At 52.3% G+C, this 19,596-nt stretch overlaps 1 protein-coding gene across 1 annotated transcript in view; it reads left to right on the top strand.

The window, feature by feature from the left end:
• The first annotated feature begins 1,938 nt into the window (after positions 1-1,938).
• cemip (cell migration inducing hyaluronidase 1) overlaps positions 1,939-19,596 on the top strand; it is a 213,338-nt gene continuing 195,680 nt past the window's right edge. Inside the window, exon 1 of the mRNA XM_056278570.1 lies at positions 1,939-2,308. The gene's annotated coding sequence lies outside the window, so the exon portion shown is untranslated. The remainder of the gene's footprint in view (positions 2,309-19,596) is intronic.

Here is a 19,596-nt window from a genome sequence, read left to right as displayed (position 1 = left end):
TTTTAAAAGATATTTTATTTTCACGGACCCCTTGCAATTACACCACGGACCACTAGGGGTCCGCGGACCCCCGGTTGAGAAACACTGCTTTAGTCGACCGGTTAACGTAGTCGCCCGTGGTGCGGGACGCCCGGGTTCGCGTCCCGGACCCCCCCCCCCCCATAATTCACTACAATACTTTTCGTTTTAGTTTGCAGCCCCTCTACTTAAAACACCTTCCCGCGAGCCTGCGCACGCGCACGCGCACGCCTGAGTCGTGGGGTACTATGTCGTTTGGGGTTTCTCTGGAATCCGCCAACAGATAATTTAGCAACACAAGATGTGTGTAGTGGGTGTGGAGAGTAGGAGGTGCAGCAGTGATGGCGGTGGTGAGGCGGTGCTCTGTTCGGAGATGGCGAGGTGTGGCAGCACGAGCTCTTCCGGCACAACCTGTCTTTTAGTGGCCCTGCTTTATCTTTATATTTTCATCCCATTTGTTCCTCACAAATAAAACAGCACGTGCAAATCACGCAGGTGAGAACAGAAGCCCAGAGGGGCTGGTGTAATAAGCACTCTCGTCTAACACCACCACCAGCACCACCTGCCTGCTGCTGAACACAACAGTAAACACAAGGCAGGAACAACCACTCAGTGTTATCAGCCAGCCCCTCTGAACAGGCGTCCACAATAAAAGGAGGAGAGGGAAGTGAAACCCAGAACGGCGTGCTGCAGCATCCACAATCTGCAGAAGGAAACCAGCGAGTCCAATAACACCAAAGCCAGTGTGCAGGATGGCAAACACCACAAAACCAAACAAACACCGCAAAAACCAAACAAACACCACAAAACCAAACAAACACCACGAAACAAACAGGTTGTTAGAAAACAAAGAGAAAACAAACAGAATAATCGTAACAAACAAACGAAGGACCCTCGTGTAGTGGCCTGGCAGAGTCTGGATCCCCGAAGTCCGGCGGTTTGTCAGATCAGCTGATGGGGTGTCAGGCCCAAGGCTTCTCTCTCATTACAAAATTCACCAGATTTATATAATTCACCAAATTTACATAATTCGATAAATTTACATAATTCGCTAAATTTACAAAAACGGCTCGTAGCGAAACTCGCCGTGAGCTCGCGCTTCACAGGTTGAATAAGCTCAACTTCCGTTTGTGATAGTTTGCTGATTTGTTCGATGCACCTGATTGGAAACCGGCCCCCTCCTCCCTCCCTCCCTCACCCCCCCTTTCCCTTCTATTGGACGGTGCCGCGTGACGTCACCGCGCCAGCGTAGAAGTTGGAACTTTTTTGGCCGAAGTCCGCGCGGCCCCCTTGACATGTGACACATGACAGCAGGGTTGGGGGGGCGGAGCCTGTGCGTTCGGCGCGAGTCCTTGTGACGGTTCCCCCCTTCATCCACCGGCACGGCACGCTCCCCAATTAGAGGCGCCCGTCACGTTCCTCTTCCGCCGAGGCGATGGCGAGCGCGCGGATCCGTCGCGGGGTCTGCGCGACGCGACGCAACGCACCGCGAGCGCCGTCAGCCGCTTCTGCGCAAAACTGCCCGGCGGCTTGCGCACCAACGGCAGGACCACGCCAGTCAGGAAAAAGTGCTCAAACTCCCAAACTTTAGGGCACGCCTCGGGACGGTGGGCCTCATTCATTGATAAGCTGGCGGCAGGGATCCGCCGGCACGGCTGCTGCAGGGTATTTCCCACCCGCACAGAGGTCACAGTGATGCGCAAAAGGTCACGCACGTTGCACCGATGTGGACGTGTTGGGTATAGATGAGCGCTACACAGACCGGGGGAGAGGCGCGAGGGAGGCTGCCGTGCGGAAGTCAACACAGCACGCGTGTCCACGGTGGGGACGGAGACAGCAGTTTGCACACCGCGCACGTCTCGCCTCCCTTCACGCGTGCCGGTCTCGGGGGGGGAGGGGGGGGGAGAGAGGCAGCGGGGCGCCTCCATTTGGCGCAAGAGTGAAATTACGAAACACCCCGTCTTTCATTCTTTCTTCGCTCATATCGAGCCGCTCCAAACCTGGACACGGACCAGGGCTCCGTTTCTCTGAGCCAATCGTTCCCGGGTGGGCGTGTCCCCCCCCCCACCCCACCCGGCTGGAGTAAATAGAGCGGCGGCGCGGCGGCGGCGCGGACGCAGATGACAGTTGCGCGAGATCCACAGCGGCTGCCGCTTCCTCTGCGCCACAACGCACGGCAGTGACGGATGACAGCGTGGTCCCGGTCCCGGTCCAGATCTGCTCTTCTCCCGAGCCCGCACTTTTGAAAAAGGCGACAGGACGGCTCTTCCGTTTGGCAGACTTCCTACAGGTTGGTGGGTCTTATGTGGATTTTAAAAACCGCTTTGTTGGGGGGGGGGGGGGGCTCCGTGCGCATTTGACAGCCGGAGCCACAGGTGGGCTGCGCAGGAGCGCGGGTCTGACTTGTCTGGGTCTGCATGCCGGTATGAATGGATGGGTCGGTGGGCCGGCACTGGCGTCGGTATGGGTGTACGGACCGGTTACCGGTTTGCCAAGTACGCCACGCGCTCACCGCAGCAGTCCGGTGCATCATGTCGGAGACATGCGCGTGTCTCCGAGTCGAGTCCACCCGCGGGTCCGCACAGGGGAAGCAAAATCCCGCAGAAACAAATGGCGCGATGGAGGTGAACCGGCTCGCGTAGTAGCAGGAAACGGGGGTGCACCGCCCGCATTTCAGTCTTAACTTCTTCTCCGCGAATCCCGCGCGCGTCATCGCGGCGACGCCAACCGCGCAAAGTCAATTAACTCGGGACATTAATCGACACCGGGGTCGTCATGATGACTCGGGTCGTGGAGTGTTTTCTGTAACTCGGGTCTGCGTCCCGGCGCGCCGCACCGCGCCGCGCAGCGCCGCGCAGCGCAGCGTGCTGCCGCGCAGCGGGTCAAGTGCACCCAGAGCCTCCGCACGAGCTCGCAGACCACATTCAACAGGTCTGCTAATGGATCTGTCTTCCTCATCCACAGGGTTGGTTCCCCCTGGATCCATGCAACGGTAGCCTTCAAGACTGTGCCCAAGTTAAAATAAATGGCAATGACTGTAATGCATTACAGTCAGTAACGTCTGTAATGCATTACAGTCAGTAACGTCTGTAATGCATTACAGTCAGTAACGTTTGTAATGCATACAGTCAGTAACGTCTGTAATGCATTACAGTCAGTAACGTTTGTAATGCATTACAGTCAGTAACGTCTGTAATGCATTACAGTCAGTAACGTTTGTAATGCATAGTCAGTAACGTCTGTAATGCATTACAGTCAGTAACGTTTGTAATGCATTACAGTCAGTAACGTTTGTAATGCATAGTCAGTAACGTTTGTAATGCATACAGTCAGTAACGTCTGTAATGCATTACAGTCAGTAACGTTTGTAATGCATAGTCAGTAACGTTTGTAATGCATACAGTCAGTAACGTCTGTAATGCATTACAGTCAGTAACGTCTGTAATGCATTACAGTCAGTAACGTTTGCAATGCATAGTCAGTAACGTTTGTAATGCATACAGTCAGTAACGTCTGTAATGCATTACAAACGTTACTGACTGTAATGCATTACAGTCAGTAACGTCTGTAATGCATTACAGTCAGTAACGTCTGTAAAGCATTACAGTCAGTGGTTCAGAAAAGGAAGACTTTTCAGCGCTTTGGCTGACCAAGTCATCGGTGGTCTCCAGGCTTTTCTGCCCCCCCCCCAAAAGGCAGCCTATTGCTTTACTGAGCGACAACTGAATGAAAGGCTCATGAGCAGGGGTAAGAAAACCACAACTTGTGCATATTGTGTTGTTCTCTGGGCCACTGGCCCCGCTGTGTAAGAGGTCAAAGTGGCACGAGTGATGTGTTTTAACGGTGAAATTGGTTGGTGACCGAGAGAGTGATGATATTGAGGATGAAGGTGATGATGATGGTTGTGATGATGATGAAGGGAAAAGGCACTGCAGAATGAGCCAGGAGAGAGAGAGAGAGAGAGAGGAGGACAATAATGACGATGAAGGGGAAAGGCAGTGCAGAATGAACCAGGAGAGCGAGCACGAGAGAGCACGAGAGAGAGAGATGATGATGATGATGCTGAAGGGGAAAGGCAGTGCAGAATGAGAGAGAGAGGTGTGGTTGCAGTCAGACATGGAGGGAGATAGGGGACTGACTTATTGACTGTGTTAAATACCGAATGACACCCGAGCCAAAACGACAAGTCGGAAAGCCAGCCTGCCTGCAGAAGGCAGCAGACAGGTGGAGCGGCAGCGGAGGAAGCGGTCAGAGGGCTGCAGAGCAGTCACCAAACAGGCCGACACAAGAGGAATTCGAGAGAAGCCAGCGAGCCTGGAAAAAGCTCCAGCAATAGAAGTCTGGCTGGCATCTCGGTGGGCCCCGGTACTGAGTGACAGGCAGCCATTCACAGAAATACCCTCTCCATCACAGGGGAGCTGCTGTGCCACCCAACACACAGCAGCCGGCTGGTGGGGGCCTGCAGATGTAAATCAGCCACACTCTGGCCCAACACTGCTGGGTTGGGTTGAGCACGGCCCCCGTTAAGTAAACTAATAATAAACTCTGGCCATTAGAGGGAAAGGAAGAAACATCTGCCGAGGTGTGAGCAGCGAGGGAGCGACACACAAGGTGAGTTCGACCTCGTTTACGCCTTGCTAAAAACGGGAAAGTTTTTCCTTTGCGTTTTGGAAAAGTTCCGCGTTCAGACGACGTCGTTTTGAATACGATCCGCACGCACACGGATCCGCAAAAAAAAAAAAAAAACCCGACTGAAAACGCTGTAGTACGCACGCCAGGCCAGTAGTTGGCGCTGAAACTTTGTAGTAGAGAGCCCTTCCGGTGGGCGAATATGTTTTTTCCTAGGATGAATCCGGAAAGTTCCCGCCCTCAGGCGCTAGGATTGGCCAGATCTGCCTGTCAGTCAAGGCCGATGCGAACACGCAACAAGCCCTAACCCTAGCCACGTTTGCTAACTAACTGTTAACCGCTATTTTTTTTTTGGGATTCGGAAAGTTGATTGAAAGGCAGAGCTGGCCAATCCTAGAGCCTGAGGGCGGGAACTTTCCGGATTCATCCTAAGAAAAAAATATTGGCTTCCGATGGACCGCAACAACACGCGCCTGCGCACAAACGCTTTCTTAGAGCGGCGAGTGAACAGGTGGACGGTGGCGAGTTGTCCGCTGGAAAACTGATCATGTTGTCCGGTCCGGTCTGGACGACGAAGTGGAGCTGTTACTCCGCGTGACCCTGGATATAAAGAATTCCAGGAAAAACGCTGATCGGGAATCACGCCAGCCAAAACACTCCCGATATTTTGGTAATCCGCCATTTTTAATGTCGTCTTCTTACAGCGCATGGCTGTTTGACGGAAAACGCAATACGCATGTGCGGAGTGGAGCCGTGACGTCACCGTTTCCCCGCAGGAAGCGGTTTTGCTAGTTTGCACGGCGGCGCTGGAGTTGCGTGTTCAGGTTTGGCTCCGGGACCTGGTTTCAGAGGTTTGCGTTTCCAGGCCCCCGAACGTGTCGTGTGAACGAACGGCCGAAACGTAACAACACTTTACCGTTTTATGTTGACAACGCGGCCGTGTGAAGGGCCCGCAGTCGCGTTTCCTTTCTTCTGCAGCTGACGTGCAAGTGTGTCTGACAGAGAGAGAGAGAGAGAGTGCGTGTGTATGTGTGCGTGCGTGTGTGTGCGTGAGATTCCTCTTCTTATTATAGGCTTGTATTGGCTGTTCATTTTCAGCTGTTGTTGAATGTGTCTGGACTGGCCTGGCTGTGCTGCTGCTGCTGCCACAGACAGTCGGTGCAGATAGAGGAGTCGTCATGCGTGTGTGCTCACACATATCCCACAATGCATGTAAACATTATGAACCCCCCTCCTCTCTCTCTCTCTCGCTCTCTCTCTGTCACTCAGTCCGTCTCCAAACCCGTGTCACGTGACCATCAGCAGATTTGGTCTGTAATTCGTTCACCGACTGTATGTCTGCTGAGTTAACCCCCTTTTGCCAAGTGTGTGAAATACATCACAAGAAAAATAACCTCTACTCCTGCTCTGTTTTCAAGCTCTCGAGCAGGGGTGGAAATGTACACACACGCACACACACACAGACACACAGACACACACACGCAAGCACAAGTACAGTCAGAGGGAAGAATTGGCAGGACGCTGCCACCGTGGATGATTGGGCAGGCAGCCAAAGGCCACAGTTTACTTCAGGAAACCGTCAGCTCTCTGGCCGCTCTCTCTCCCTCCCTCCCCCCCCCCCTCTCAGTCTCTCTCTGTCTTGCTCTCTCTGCCTCTGTCTCTTTCTCTCTGTCTTGCTCTCTGCCTCTGTCTGTCTGTCTCTCTCCCTCTCTCCTCTCTTGCTCTCTCTCTGTCTGTCTTCCTCTCTCCCCCTCTCTCTCCTTCTCTCCGTCTCTTGCTCTCTCTCTTGCTCTCTCTCTTTCTCTGCTCTCTCTCTTGCTCTCTCTCCCCTCTCTTCTCTCTCTCTCCTGCATACGCACTTGCTCCGTCCTGGTTTGTTTTGGGGAATAATAGCTCCATATTTGCAGGGAAGGGCACCCAAACAGAAACCAGTAGTTTCTGCCTTTCCATCAACCAGTTAATGGGCTATGAAATTGTTAACGGCAGCTGTTGTTTCTTGTTTGTACTGCCCCACCTGCAGAAGCTCAGCCAGGTCCCTCCCTTTTCCTATTTAACCCCCACTACCCCGTCCATGTTCTTAATAAACGCAAGAAAAGTCGCGGTCAGCTGGGTTAAATGAGGTGGTGTAAATGGAGGACACCATGCGTGGCCTGGGCTGCAGGCTCTCGGTGGAGGGGTTATTATTTGTTGTGTTGTGTTTGTGTCTGGGTATTACGTGGGCGGATGAGGTAACCGTCTTTTGTCTTTTTGTGGAGGCAGGCAGGCACAAAGAGCAGTTAAGGCGGATGTTCACTACCTGTCTCTCCGTGTGCCACGTGGGGCCTTTTCCTTAAGTACTCTGGACTTGTCACAACACAGTAGGAGGACCACTTAGAAGCCCACAACTTAGGAGAAACACGAGCAGTAGGCTGCAAGCATATCCTGCAAACATGTGCTTGCAGGAAATCTTCAGCAGGTCCATGTTTCAGTGAAAGTCCTTGGAGTGCTCCAACACGGGGATCGCCGGTTCGAATCCCCCCCAGATAGCATCCTGATGTGGGCCACTTCAGGCAGTGATGCGGCAAACTGGGTGTGAGCCTGAAGTGGCCCACATGTATAATAGCAAATATGGCCCAAATATGCCAAATCAGATGTGGGCCTCTTTTGGGCAAAGATGCGGTGCTCTGGGCAGCATGTGATCTGGATGTGACCCTGAAGTGGCCCGTGTGGTAAATGGTGAATATGGCCCAAATATCACCAAACAAATATGGGCCACCTTTGGTAAATATGTGGCACATGCGGCATGGCTATGGCTCGGTTCTGGCCCAGATCTGGCAAACAGGAGCGGACCGCCCAAGTGCCATCATTCCAGGCGGTATGTGGGCCGGATGAAAGTGTCGGGTGTGGGACGGGTCCGGACCACAGCAGTTTTGGTATGTGGGGCCCTCCCTGGATCGGGGGGGGGGGGACCGGGACGGCTGAGAAGAGTGGGGTAATTGGCCGGGTACAACTGGGGAGAAAAAGGGGAAGGAAAAGAAAACGTCCCGGGAGTGCACTGTACAGGGGGGGGGGGGGGGTTATTTGTAACGTAGGCCACCAGGGGTTAATAATAAACACAGCAGATGTTCCCTCTGATGGAAGGGCTCCTCGGATATCTTCTGCTCATCCGCCCGGAACATCCATATCCGCGTCTGTCCCGGCACCGAGGTGCTGGCGTGGGACGCCGTTATGCATCTTTAATGTGTCCGCTGTTGCAAAAGGCTCCTCGCCGTCAGCCAAGAAAGCGTCGGGGGCGATTAGCGGGCTTTCTTGGCGAAGTCGGGGCCGGCTTGTCGCTGTCGACGCAGATGAAAGCCCACGAGCGGTCTGGAAGCGGCCTCGACATGACACCTGTACGCTCGCGCCGCGCTAGTTGGCGGCGGGTTTCCCTATAGAAGCGCGCGCACATAACTCGGAGCGTTACGGGAGGACGTGTTGGCTAATGGAGCTGTTTGCATGCGGGCTTGTTTGCGTGCGCGTGCATCTGCAAGCAGGCGGTGATAGATGATCAAGGCGAGAAGCGAGATCTGCCGCTCTGCCTGCAGCCGCGGGCGGGTTGCATGTGACAGGGAACATTTGTAGTACATATTCTGCAACGGGCGACGTGCATGTGGCTCAAAATCACTGCTGCTTATAGTGTTGCACGCACACACACACACACACACACACAGGCGTGTGCGGATGTCTGCCTTCGTGTGTGTCGGAGTGACGAGTGGAGTGAGACACCCAGTTAACGCTGGGTGTTATACAGCTCGCCGGAGGCGCCTTTGGCAGGAGGTTGTTGATGTATTTGTTTATGGCCTGAGAGCCAGCTTGTGTCTGCAGCTGCCAGCCGCATACACGCCGTGGCCAGGAGGGGCCAGCACGCCTCACAGAAGAGAGAGGATGTGTGTGTCTGTGTGTGTGTGTGTGCACGCTTGCACGTGTGCGTGCGTGTTTGTAATGACTTTTGAGATGCGACCAGCGGAGTGATTTCTCTGAGCCCTGCGAATAATCCCAGTAGATGTGCTGCAGGTTTGTCGGCTCTGACAGCTGTCACCGGGCCTGTTGTGTTAATAGGCTGCCGCCGCCGCCGCCGCCGCCGCCGCCGCTGACCCACAGCCCCGGACAAGCCGTCAGAACAGACGGGGATGGAAAAGGACAGAAAGTAGAAGAAATCCGGATTTTCTCCCCCCTATTTCTCCCCAATTGGACTTTGCCAATTACCCCACTCTTCCGAGTCTGCTCCACTCCCCTCTGCCGATCCGGGGAGGGCTGCAGACTACCACATGCCTCCTCCGATATGTGTGGAGTAACCTTTTCACCTGACAGTGAGGAGTTTCTCCAGGGGGACGTAGCGTGCGGGAGGATCACGCCAGTTCTCCCCCCCCCCAACCCCGAATGACCAGAGGAGGCGCTAGTGCAGCGACCAGGACACATACCCACATCCGGCTCCCCACGGCTAATTGTGTCCGTAGGGACGCCCGGCCAAGCCGGAGACAACGCGGCGATTCGAACCGGCGAGCCCTGTGTTGCCAGGCAACGGGATTGACCGCTACGCTACCTGGAAGCCCCCTTCCTCTGTTTTTTTTTTCGTGCGTTCGCAGTAGTGGGAAGAATTAGAACAATGATGTCAAACTAGACGTCATCTGCCAGGTTTCTGTTGACCTGCATCCTGTCCAGGGTTTAGGACACGACTCATCTGGGTCTTTCCGTCAAGGATGTACCAACACTACCGGGAGTATAGTCACCTAATGCCCCCCCCCCCCCCCCCACACACACACACTTTGATAGTTGTGAATTTGAATGTTGCTCATCCATTATAATGTGCACTATTTATACACAGTGCCATTAAGGATCCATTAGTAGTGGCCCCTTATGGCTCCGGGGCCTCTGCCGCATGGCACGGCTGAAAGTGTGGGTGTAGCGAGGTTTTCTCATCTTTTCTCTGTCTTTTGCATGTCGGCCTTGTTTCCCGGTGGCCGCCGCTACCTCCACCTTAACGTGGCGTGTGTGCGTCGTGCTGTCAGTGGGCCGGGCGTGATGTGTGCCTCTGGGACCGCCGGATCTCTGCCTCGTATATTCACCGGCACATTTCATCCCCCGTGTTGCGACTTAACTTGGGAGGAAAAAACAAAACAGCCGCAGAATGGATTAGATTGCTTTTTTCTGTTGTCAGCCAGCATTAGCGGGGGTCACGTCGAGGTGGTGTTGAGGATGTCTGCTGTGCTTAGTCTTCCAAGGGGAGCACCTGTCTGCAACACCTGTCTGCAAGACCTGTCTGCAAAACCCGTCTGCAACACCTGTCTGCAAAACCTACTTGCAAGACCTGTCTGCAAAACCTACCTGCAAGACCTGTATGCAAACCCAACCTGCAAGACCTGTCTGCAAAACCTACTTGCAAGACCTGTCTGCAAAACCTACCTGCAAGACCTGTCTGCAAAACCTACTTGCAAGACCTGTCTGCAAAACCTACCTGCAAGACTCGTCTGCAAAACCTACTTGCAAGACCTGTCTGCAAAACCTACCTGCAAGACCTGTCTGCAAAACCTACTTGCAAGACCTGTCTGCAAAACCTACCTGCAAGACTCGTCTGCAAAACCTACTTGCAAGACCTGTCTGCAAAACCTACCTGCAAGACCTGTCTGCAAAACCTACCTGCAAGACCTGTCTTCAAAACCTACCTGCAAGACCTGTCTGCAAAACCTACTTGCAAGACCTGTCTGCAAAACCTACCTGCAAGACCTGTCTGCAAAACCTACTTCCAAGACCTGTCTGCAAAACCTACCTGCAAGACCTGTCTTCAAAACCTACCTGCAAGACCTATCTTCAAAACCTACCTGCAAGACCTGTCTGCAAAACCTACCTGCAAAACCCGTCTTCAAAACCTACCTGCAAGACCTGTCTGCAAAACCTACCTGCAAGACCTGTCTGCAAAACCTACTTGCAAGACCTGTCTGCAAAACCTACTTGCAAGACCTGTCTGCAAAACCTACTTGCAAGACCTGTCTGCAAAACCTACTTGCAAGACCCGTCTGCAAAACCTACCTGCAAGACCTGTCTGCAAAACCTACTTGCAAGACCTGTCTGCAAAACCTACCTGCAAGACCCGTCTGCAAAACCTACTTGCAAGACCTGTCTGCAAAACCTACCTGCAAGACCTGTCTGTAAAACCTACTTGCAAGACCTGTCTGCAAAACCTACTTGCAAGACCTGTCTGCAAAACCTACCTGCAAGACCCGTCTGCAAAACCTACTTGCAAGACCTGTCTGTAAAACCTACCTGCAAGACCTGTCTGCAAAACCTACTTGCAAGACCTGTCTGCAAAACCTACTTGCAAGACCTGTCTGCAAAACCTACCTGCAAGACCTGTCTGCAAAACCTACCTGCAAGACCTGTCTGCAAAACCTACCTGCAAGACCTGTCTGCAAAACCTACCTGCAAGACCTGTCTGCAAAACCTACTTGCAAGACCTGTCTGCAAAACCTACTTGCAAGACCTGTCTGCAAAACCTACCTGCAAGACCTGTCTGCAAAACCTACCTGCAAGACCTGTCTGCAAAACCTACCTGCAAGACCTGTCTGCAAAACCTACCTGCAAGACCTGTCTGCAAAACCTACCTGCAAGACCTGTCTGCAAAATCTACTTGCAAGACCTGTCTGCAAAACCTACTTGCAAGACCTGTCTGCAAAACCTACCTGCAAGACCTGTCTGCAAAACCTACCTGCAAGACCTGTCTGCAAAACCTACTTGCAAGACCTGTCTGCAAAACCTACCTGCAAGACCTGTCTGCAAAACCTACTTGCAAGACCTGTCTGCAAAACCTACCTGCAAGACCTGTCTGCAAAACCTACCTGCAAGACCTACCTGCAAGACCTGTCTACAAAACCTACTTGCAAGACCTGTCTGCAAAACCTACCTGCAAGACCTGTCTGCAAAATCTACTTGCAAGACCTGTCTGCAAAACCTACTTGCAAGACCTGTCTGCAAAACCTACCTGCAAGACCTACCTGCAAGACCTGTCTACAAAACCTACTTGCAAGACCTGTCTGCAAAACCTACCTGCAAGACCTGTCTGCAAAATCTACCTGCAAGACCTGTCTGCAAAGCCTACTTACAAGACCTGTCTGCAAAACCTATCTTCAAGACCTGTCTGCAAAACCTACTTGCAAGACCTGTCTGCAAAACCTACTTGCAAGACCTGTCTGCAAAACCTACCTGCAAGACCTGTCTGCAAAACCTACCTGCAAGACCTGTCTGCAAAACCTACTTGCAAGACCTGTCTGCAAAACCTACCTGCAAGACCTGTCTGCAAAACCTACTTGCAAGACCTGTCTGCAAAACCTACCTGCAAGACCTGTCTGCAAAACCTACCTGCAAGACCTACCTGCAAGACCTGTCTACAAAACCTACTTGCAAGACCTGTCTGCAAAACCTACCTGCAAGACCTGTCTGCAAAATCTACTTGCAAGACCTGTCTGCAAAACCTACTTGCAAGACCTGTCTGCAAAACCTACCTGCAAGACCTACCTGCAAGACCTGTCTACAAAACCTACTTGCAAGACCTGTCTGCAAAACCTACCTGCAAGACCTGTCTGCAAAATCTACCTGCAAGACCTGTCTGCAAAGCCTACTTACAAGACCTGTCTGCAAAACCTATCTTCAAGACCTATACCTGCAACACCCATCTGCAACACCCATCTGCAAGACCTGTCTGCAAGACCTACCTGCAAGACCTGTCTGCAAAATCTACTTGCAAGACCTGTCTGCAAAACCTACTTGCAAGACCTGTCTGCAAAACCTACCTGCAAGACCTGTCTGCAAAACCTACCTGCAAGACCTGTCTGCAAAACCTACTTGCAAGACCTGTCTGCAAAACCTACCTGCAAGACCTGTCTGCAAAACCTACTTGCAAGACCTGTCTGCAAAACCTACCTGCAAGACCTGTCTGCAAAACCTACCTGCAAGACCTACCTGCAAGACCTGTCTACAAAACCTACTTGCAAGACCTGTCTGCAAAACCTACCTGCAAGACCTGTCTGCAAAATCTACTTGCAAGACCTGTCTGCAAAACCTACTTGCAAGACCTGTCTGCAAAACCTACCTGCAAGACCTACCTGCAAGACCTGTCTACAAAACCTACTTGCAAGACCTGTCTGCAAAACCTACCTGCAAGACCTGTCTGCAAAATCTACCTGCAAGACCTGTCTGCAAAGCCTACTTACAAGACCTGTCTGCAAAACCTACTTGCAAACCTGTCTTCAAAACCTTCCTGCAAAAACTACCTGTGTGTGTGTGTGTGTGTGTGTGTAAATGCAGTCTATGTTGTGTATGGTGAGCAGTTCAGGGTCTCATCATTTCTTTGTGAGGCGTTGCATTATTTTCTAATGTTCCCACAGCTTATCGGTTGTGTTAATTTGTGTGTGCGATTCAAGCTGTCCTCCACCCTGAGTGGCAGGTTTCTGCAGAAGAAGTGGCAGGAATGATGTCTGTCTCTGCGAGTGTAGATGGCACCCAAGGAGACAGAAGTGAGAGAAAGTTGTTTTCTTCATGGTTATTTTTCCCTCTGGGAACTGGGCCTGCTGGATGCAGGCAAGGCTTCAATCAAAAGGCTGGGATTATTGCTCAGGCATCACTTGGAAATACTGTTACCCTGAAATACACACAGACACACACACGCGCACAATTGTTTTTCATAAGCACTCATGCTTGAAATGGCTCTTCTGCCAGAAGCAGCACACTTCTCTTATAAGGCATTCATCGATAGTGGAGTGGGCGACGGCTTCCAAATTTTTAGACATCCCATTGAGGGGAAAGAATCGTACAGTTTCCCCTTAAAGGTGTCTGTGGTAGTCGCCTGATCCCTTTCTCTGGGACGTTTCCTCCTTCAGAAGCAATTGCAAAGGGGCAGGATAAACCCCCCCCCTTTTTTCTCTCCAAGCCAATTTTGGCCAATCACCCCACCCTCCCGAGCCGTCCCGGTCGCTGCTCCACCCCCTCTGCTGATCCGGGGAGGGCTGCAGACTACCACATGCCTCCTCCCATACATGTGGCGTCACCAGCCGCTTCTTTTCGCCTGACAGTGAGGAGTTTCACCAGGGGGATGCTAGATCCAACGGGGTGTCGGCACCGAAGTAGACGTGATTGGTTGTTGGTTAGGGTTTAAACGCTTCTTGAATTTCCGTTGTTAGCAAGCGTTAACGTTAGCTATCGTTACAGTATGATCTGGCAATGTTAAGGTCAGCTGTAAGCTAGCTAGCTAAATGTTTCCGTGCGCATCGTTTGATTCAAGTCGGTGCGCTCCGAGGCTCCGCGCTGTCTATTGGCCGACGCAACAGCCAATCACGGCTACTTCCGTGCCTACACCCCGTTGGATCTAGCATCAGCCTTTCACCAGGGGGACGTAGCACCTGGGAGGATCACGCTATTCCCCCCAGTCCCCCCCCCCAACAGGCGCCCCGACCAACCAGAGGAGGCGCTAGTGCAGCGACCAGGACATATACCCACATCCGGCTTCCCACCCACAGACACGGTGTCTGTAGGGACGCCCAACCCAGCCGGAGGTAACACGGGGATTCGAACCACCGATCCTCGTGTTGGTAGGCAATGGAATAGAGTAGCTACGCTACCCGGACGCCATGGCGCTACCGTAGGTGCAGCTGTTGATTTTAGGAGCTCCCCTTTTTGTGGCCGATTGTGACGACAGGCAAAAGATGAACCTGTGCTGTCCTTTAAATGTCAAAACCAACCATGTAGTCCATTGTCGCATGCCTGTCGTTCAGGTGGGTAAGGCCAAAATGGCTAAAAAACCCGGCACGCCGACAAAACATCAAGACTAGAGGCTCTACTGATGCAACACAAAGCGACAAAAGGTGAAATAGGTGAAGTAAAAGTGGAGACTTCAGTCTACCTGACCGTCACAAGAGCAAGTTGCAGACCGTATAACTCTTGGGGATAAAGGGCACGAGCCACTTCCGCCATTGTTTCGCTCAGCCTGGAAAAGGTTGTTCGCTTTATTAGTTGTGAATGAGAAAACCGGCCGACGGCGAATCGCTCTCAGTTCCTTTCGAGGCTTTCAAGTGTTGTCCATGTCTCAGTAACTGTCGACCCAGTGGTCAGATCTGTCCTGTATCTTGTTGTCATCGTACTCCACATGGCCAACGCGTTACGAACTGTTCCTTTAAACAGGCAACCAGAGACACGGTCTGTGTCCCACCAGGTCATCGTGTAGTTGGGTGTGGTCAAAAGACATGTTGCTAGTGAATGTACAGGAACAGATTCTGACAAAGGCAGCAGAAGTAACAATATCACACTCCCTACAAGAAAGCAGTATATTAGTCTACAGAAACACAAATATATACGTGTTCCGCTTCCGGTGTGGGAAGATGGCGGCGCAAGTTCGTGTTTGCAATGGCCTGACCTAGTGCCGGTTTGGGAAGATGGCGGCGCGAATTCGCGTGTGTGGCGGCCTCGCCCAGGGCCGTCCATGCGCCGTCTTTGTCCACGTCTGCGTCTGGGTTTGTCTTTGTTTGCTGGCTGGGGTGAGCTTGGTCTGCCACGTCCTGTGGGCCCAGGGACCACGGCCCTGCATGGAGCTGTGCCCGAGGAGGTAACACCGAGGGCGGTCTGACGGGACGCAGACGTGGGGCAGGCTAAGCTAGCTGCTGGCCCATGCAGACCACCAGTTCCAATAACAAGGGGGCGGTCTGGCGGCGGCCTCGCCTAGCCTCGGCTGTGTTTTTGGTGTCGTCGTGTGGAGTGCGGGGAGGTGTGTCGAAGGTGTCTGGCTGGGAGAGCTGGCGTTGGATCGACTGGGGGAGCCTGGTCTGCTGCATCCTGTGGGCCCAAGGACCACGGCCATGACCGGAGCTGCACCGGAAGAGGAAACACCGAAGGCGGTCTGACAGGATGAGGAAGAGGGGCAGGCTAAGCTAACTGCTAGCCCATGCAGACCGGCAGTTCCGACAGTCATCCTGGCTGGCGTTCCTTCTCCTGGACAGTGATTATTTTGTTGTTGTTTAGTTTGGATATATGTGTTATTTTGGATATATGTGTTAGTTTGGCTATATGTGTTAGTTTGGATATATGTGTTAGTTTGGATATATGTGTTCTTGTAGTTGTTGGATGGTTGTTTCTGTCTTTGTGTTGCACTGCTGTGAGCTGGAGGAAACGATTTTTCAGTTCATGTGCGCAAGTGCATGAAATGAAATGACAAACAAAGTGTTTCTGACGTTCTTCTGACATGTAGGCATTATAATCATGAGGACATAGGATGCCTGCTTAAAGAAATGGACTCGCTCGGTAGAAGATGTAACGATACAGTAAACATGATGTTACAGACACAACCGGGCACCTAGATGAGCATATAAACCAAGTCTGCAAGGTGTGCAAGGATGAAAGGTCCCACCTGTAGAAAACTGGCACGGGAATCTCAGAAAGGTGGATCAGCTGATCTGGACACAACGTTTATGGACAGAAGCGTCTCATCTGAGCGACCTCTGCAGGATTACTGGGGATGCATAAAGACGAGCGTGAGAAACGGAGGATGAGTTACACGTGTTTACATGTGGCTGAGATAACTGTGTTAATGTGTGTAGTAACACAGCGTTTAGCTTTGCGGACATGGAAGCTCTTACTCCAGATTCTTTACTTTAGACTTTTCGGCTCCTAAGCCGGGCCCGGCGTCCCCAGACAGCATCCGGATGTGGGCCGCTTCAGGCAGTGATGCGACACTGACGGCCTTCTTCTGGCCCTGACAAAATGGATGTGAGCCTGAAGTGGCCCACATGTATAATAGCAAATATGGCCCAAATTAGCCAAATCAAATGTGGGCCTTTTTTTGGCAAAGATGCGTTGCTCTGGGCAACATGTGATCTGGATGTGACCCTGAAGTGGCCCCGTGTGGTAAATGGTGAATATGGCCCAAATATCACACAACAAATATGGGCCACCTTTGGCAAATATGTGGCACATGCAGCATTGCTACAGCTTGGTTCTGGCCCAGATCTGGCAAACAGGAGCGGACTGCCCGAGTGCCATCATTCCACGTGGTATGTGGGCCGGATGAAGTGTCGGGTGTGGGACGGATCCGGGCCACAGCAATGTTGCTATGTGGGATCTAGCCACCATTCCATATTCTCCTCCCCATCAGTGGTCTTTCTATGGACTACATGTCATTAATCTTTCACTGTCTGTCTGTCTGTCTGTCTGTCTCTCTGCTTGTCTGTCTCTCTGTCTGTCTCTCTGTCTGTCTGTCTGTCTGTCTGTCTCTCTGTCTCTCTGTCTGTCTGTCTGTCTCTCTGTCTGTCTGTCTCTCTGTCTGTCTGTCTGTCTGTCTGTCTGTCTGTCTGTCTGTCTGTCTGTCTGTCTGTCTGTCTCTCTGTCTGTCTGTCTGTCTGTCTGTCTGTCTGTCTCTCTGTCTGTCTGTCTGTCTGTCTGTCTGTCTGTCTGTCTGTCTGTCTGTCTGTCTTCACTGTGAGCAACATGGGGGCGAGCCTGGTGGACCTGGAGATTATCCTCATAGTTAAAGGCAGATTGACTTTACATGGCAACTGGGCAGCACAACGCCAAAACTGGACGATCCCTCCTCCCTCTGCTCCCTCTGCTCCCTCTGATCCATATCTCAGAGAACAACATGACTACAAATGAAACCATGATTTCATTTTTTCATCCTCGCACCGCCCGTTAATCCATTCCCTGTGAGGCAGCCACCGGTCCCGGCAGGCTGTGCGGATGAGCCGGTGAGTCAGGGAGGCGGTAAAGCTCATCGCGCCAGATGCAAACTGCAGATCTGCCTCTCACAGTCATCATTTGCTATTTATGGACGGGGAAAAGGGACATTTGTTTTCCCCCCATATGGAAGACACGGCGTCTCAGCTGTTGAGAGAGGCGGTGCAGTTAGTGGGGCGGCGGGCATCTATTTACCCCCCAGAGGGGAGTATGGCGACTTTGAAGCGCTCTTGTTAAACGTTTCGCTTCCTTTTGATTGGTCTTCCTCACTCTCAAGACTTCCTGGTGGTCGGTACATAGAGGACGTGTGTGTGTCTGTGTGTGTGTGTGTGTGTGTGTGTGTGTGTGTGTGTGTGTGTGTGTGTGTGTGTGTGTGTGTTAGTATTTGCAGTTGCAACAGAAAACAAGACCTGTGATCAGTATTGGGGAGTAACGGGATACATGTAACGGCGCTACTTATGTAGAAGGCACACTACGAGTAACTGTATTCCAATACAGTTACAATGTAATTGTGTGGTATTCAGAATACAGTTACATTCTTGGAATTAAGGGGTTACTTAAAAAACATTTCTTCGGTGCCATTCTTATATCGAGAGGACTGCTGAACTACTGCTGAACTAAATATTAGTTCAGCAGTGAATCCAGTAAAACGGTCTGCTATAGTTTCATCCTCGGCTAAGGTTTTTCATGCTAACAGCTGTGGAAATAAAGGAAAGGACGTGGAAAAGTTCTCCTTCCTTCCTTTCTTTCTTTCTTTTCTAACCAGATAAAAAATAGTAGCTCTTGCGTGTTTGCGTACTCTTCTAGCTTTGTTGCTCCACACTTAAGGTGGCTCAAATCCTTCAGCCGGCGGACACAACCGAAGAAACGGGACAGTCTACTCAAGCGAGCAGTACTATGTGAACGCCACATACACCGTTACACAAAATGTAAGACAGCGCTAAAGTAATCCAGAGTATTTAGAGTAATCTAACGGAATGCGTGACAAGTTACATTTCACGACATGTAATCTGTACTCTGTGGCGGAGTACATTTTACAAGTAACCCTCCCGGCTGCTCCTCCGCTGTACACCCCCCTGACGTGCTTATGGGTTTGCAAATTTGATGATGATGCCGGGGCTATGTAATTTCCCTCTCTGTAAATCTCTCATGCCTCTCCGCCACTCGTCATGGCCCTCTCTCATAGCTCATTCGCCGAGGGTGCCAAATACCGTGGGGCTGCAGTGCGACTCCGTGGTTAGAAACACTCACGCTATAATTTAGACGTGGGTGAAGACTCCAAACCCTCAATAACCCTGTGACTTTATGGCTCTTAAGGGTTCTCTGCAGGCTATTTCTGTACACCGCACACTGCCGAGCCGGGCCTCACACACACACTAACACACACACATACACACACACCACACACACAGTGGTGTGTGCTAGGCCAAAGGTAGAATGAGTTGGCCACGCCTCCCCGGCTAACGTCACAGGAAGGACACGCCCCCTTGACCAGAACTGCCGGAACTGTGGCCAGTGTGCAGGCCTGCTCCGCGTCGCTCTTCGTCCCCATCCTCCTCATCAGGGCTCGCCGGCGGGCGAAGGCCAACCCCGGATTCGCTCTCGCCGAGGAACCGGCCTCGTCCGCTTGGCGCTACCTCGCCATATTTGCGTCTTTACGATCTCGGTCTCGGACCTGGTCGCTACGTCTTTATAGAGCCCCGCTGCCCACTGGGCGCCACAGTGGCCCGGTGACAAGAAGGTCCCGAGTTTGATTGTCCAACCTCAGGGGGGGGGGGGGTCATCCCGGGTCGTCCCAGGTCGTCCTCTGTGTGGAGTTTGCGCGTTCTCCCCGTGTCTGCGGGGGGGTTCCTGCGGGTGCTCCGGTTTTCCCCCCCGCCATCAAAAAGACATGCGTGTTAGGGGTAATCCTCCTGTCTGTGCCCTTGAGCAAGGCATGGCGAGACGAGCCGGAGTTGGCCCGCTGCTCCTAGCTACCACAGCTGGGGTGGGTTAAATGCAGAGAGGAGGTCCCCCAAGGGGACCAATGAAGTATCTCAAATCAAGTCAAATCAGGGGCTAACGCCCAGAAACGTCCCATGCCCGGCAGAATCAGGAGATACAGACGGAGGACGGGGTCTCTGCAGGCACCACCCACCGCGCACGTCTAGCGGGCCGTCAGTGGTGATGGAGGTCATCCTTGCACCAGTCTATACACTGATTTTTGAGGGGAAACCCGACTCG

The sequence above is a fragment of the Lampris incognitus genome, chromosome 4, assembly GCF_029633865.1.
Source record: "Lampris incognitus isolate fLamInc1 chromosome 4, fLamInc1.hap2, whole genome shotgun sequence".
NCBI lineage: Eukaryota > Metazoa > Chordata > Actinopteri > Lampriformes > Lampridae > Lampris > Lampris incognitus.
This window is presented reverse-complemented; position numbering and strand designations above follow the sequence as displayed.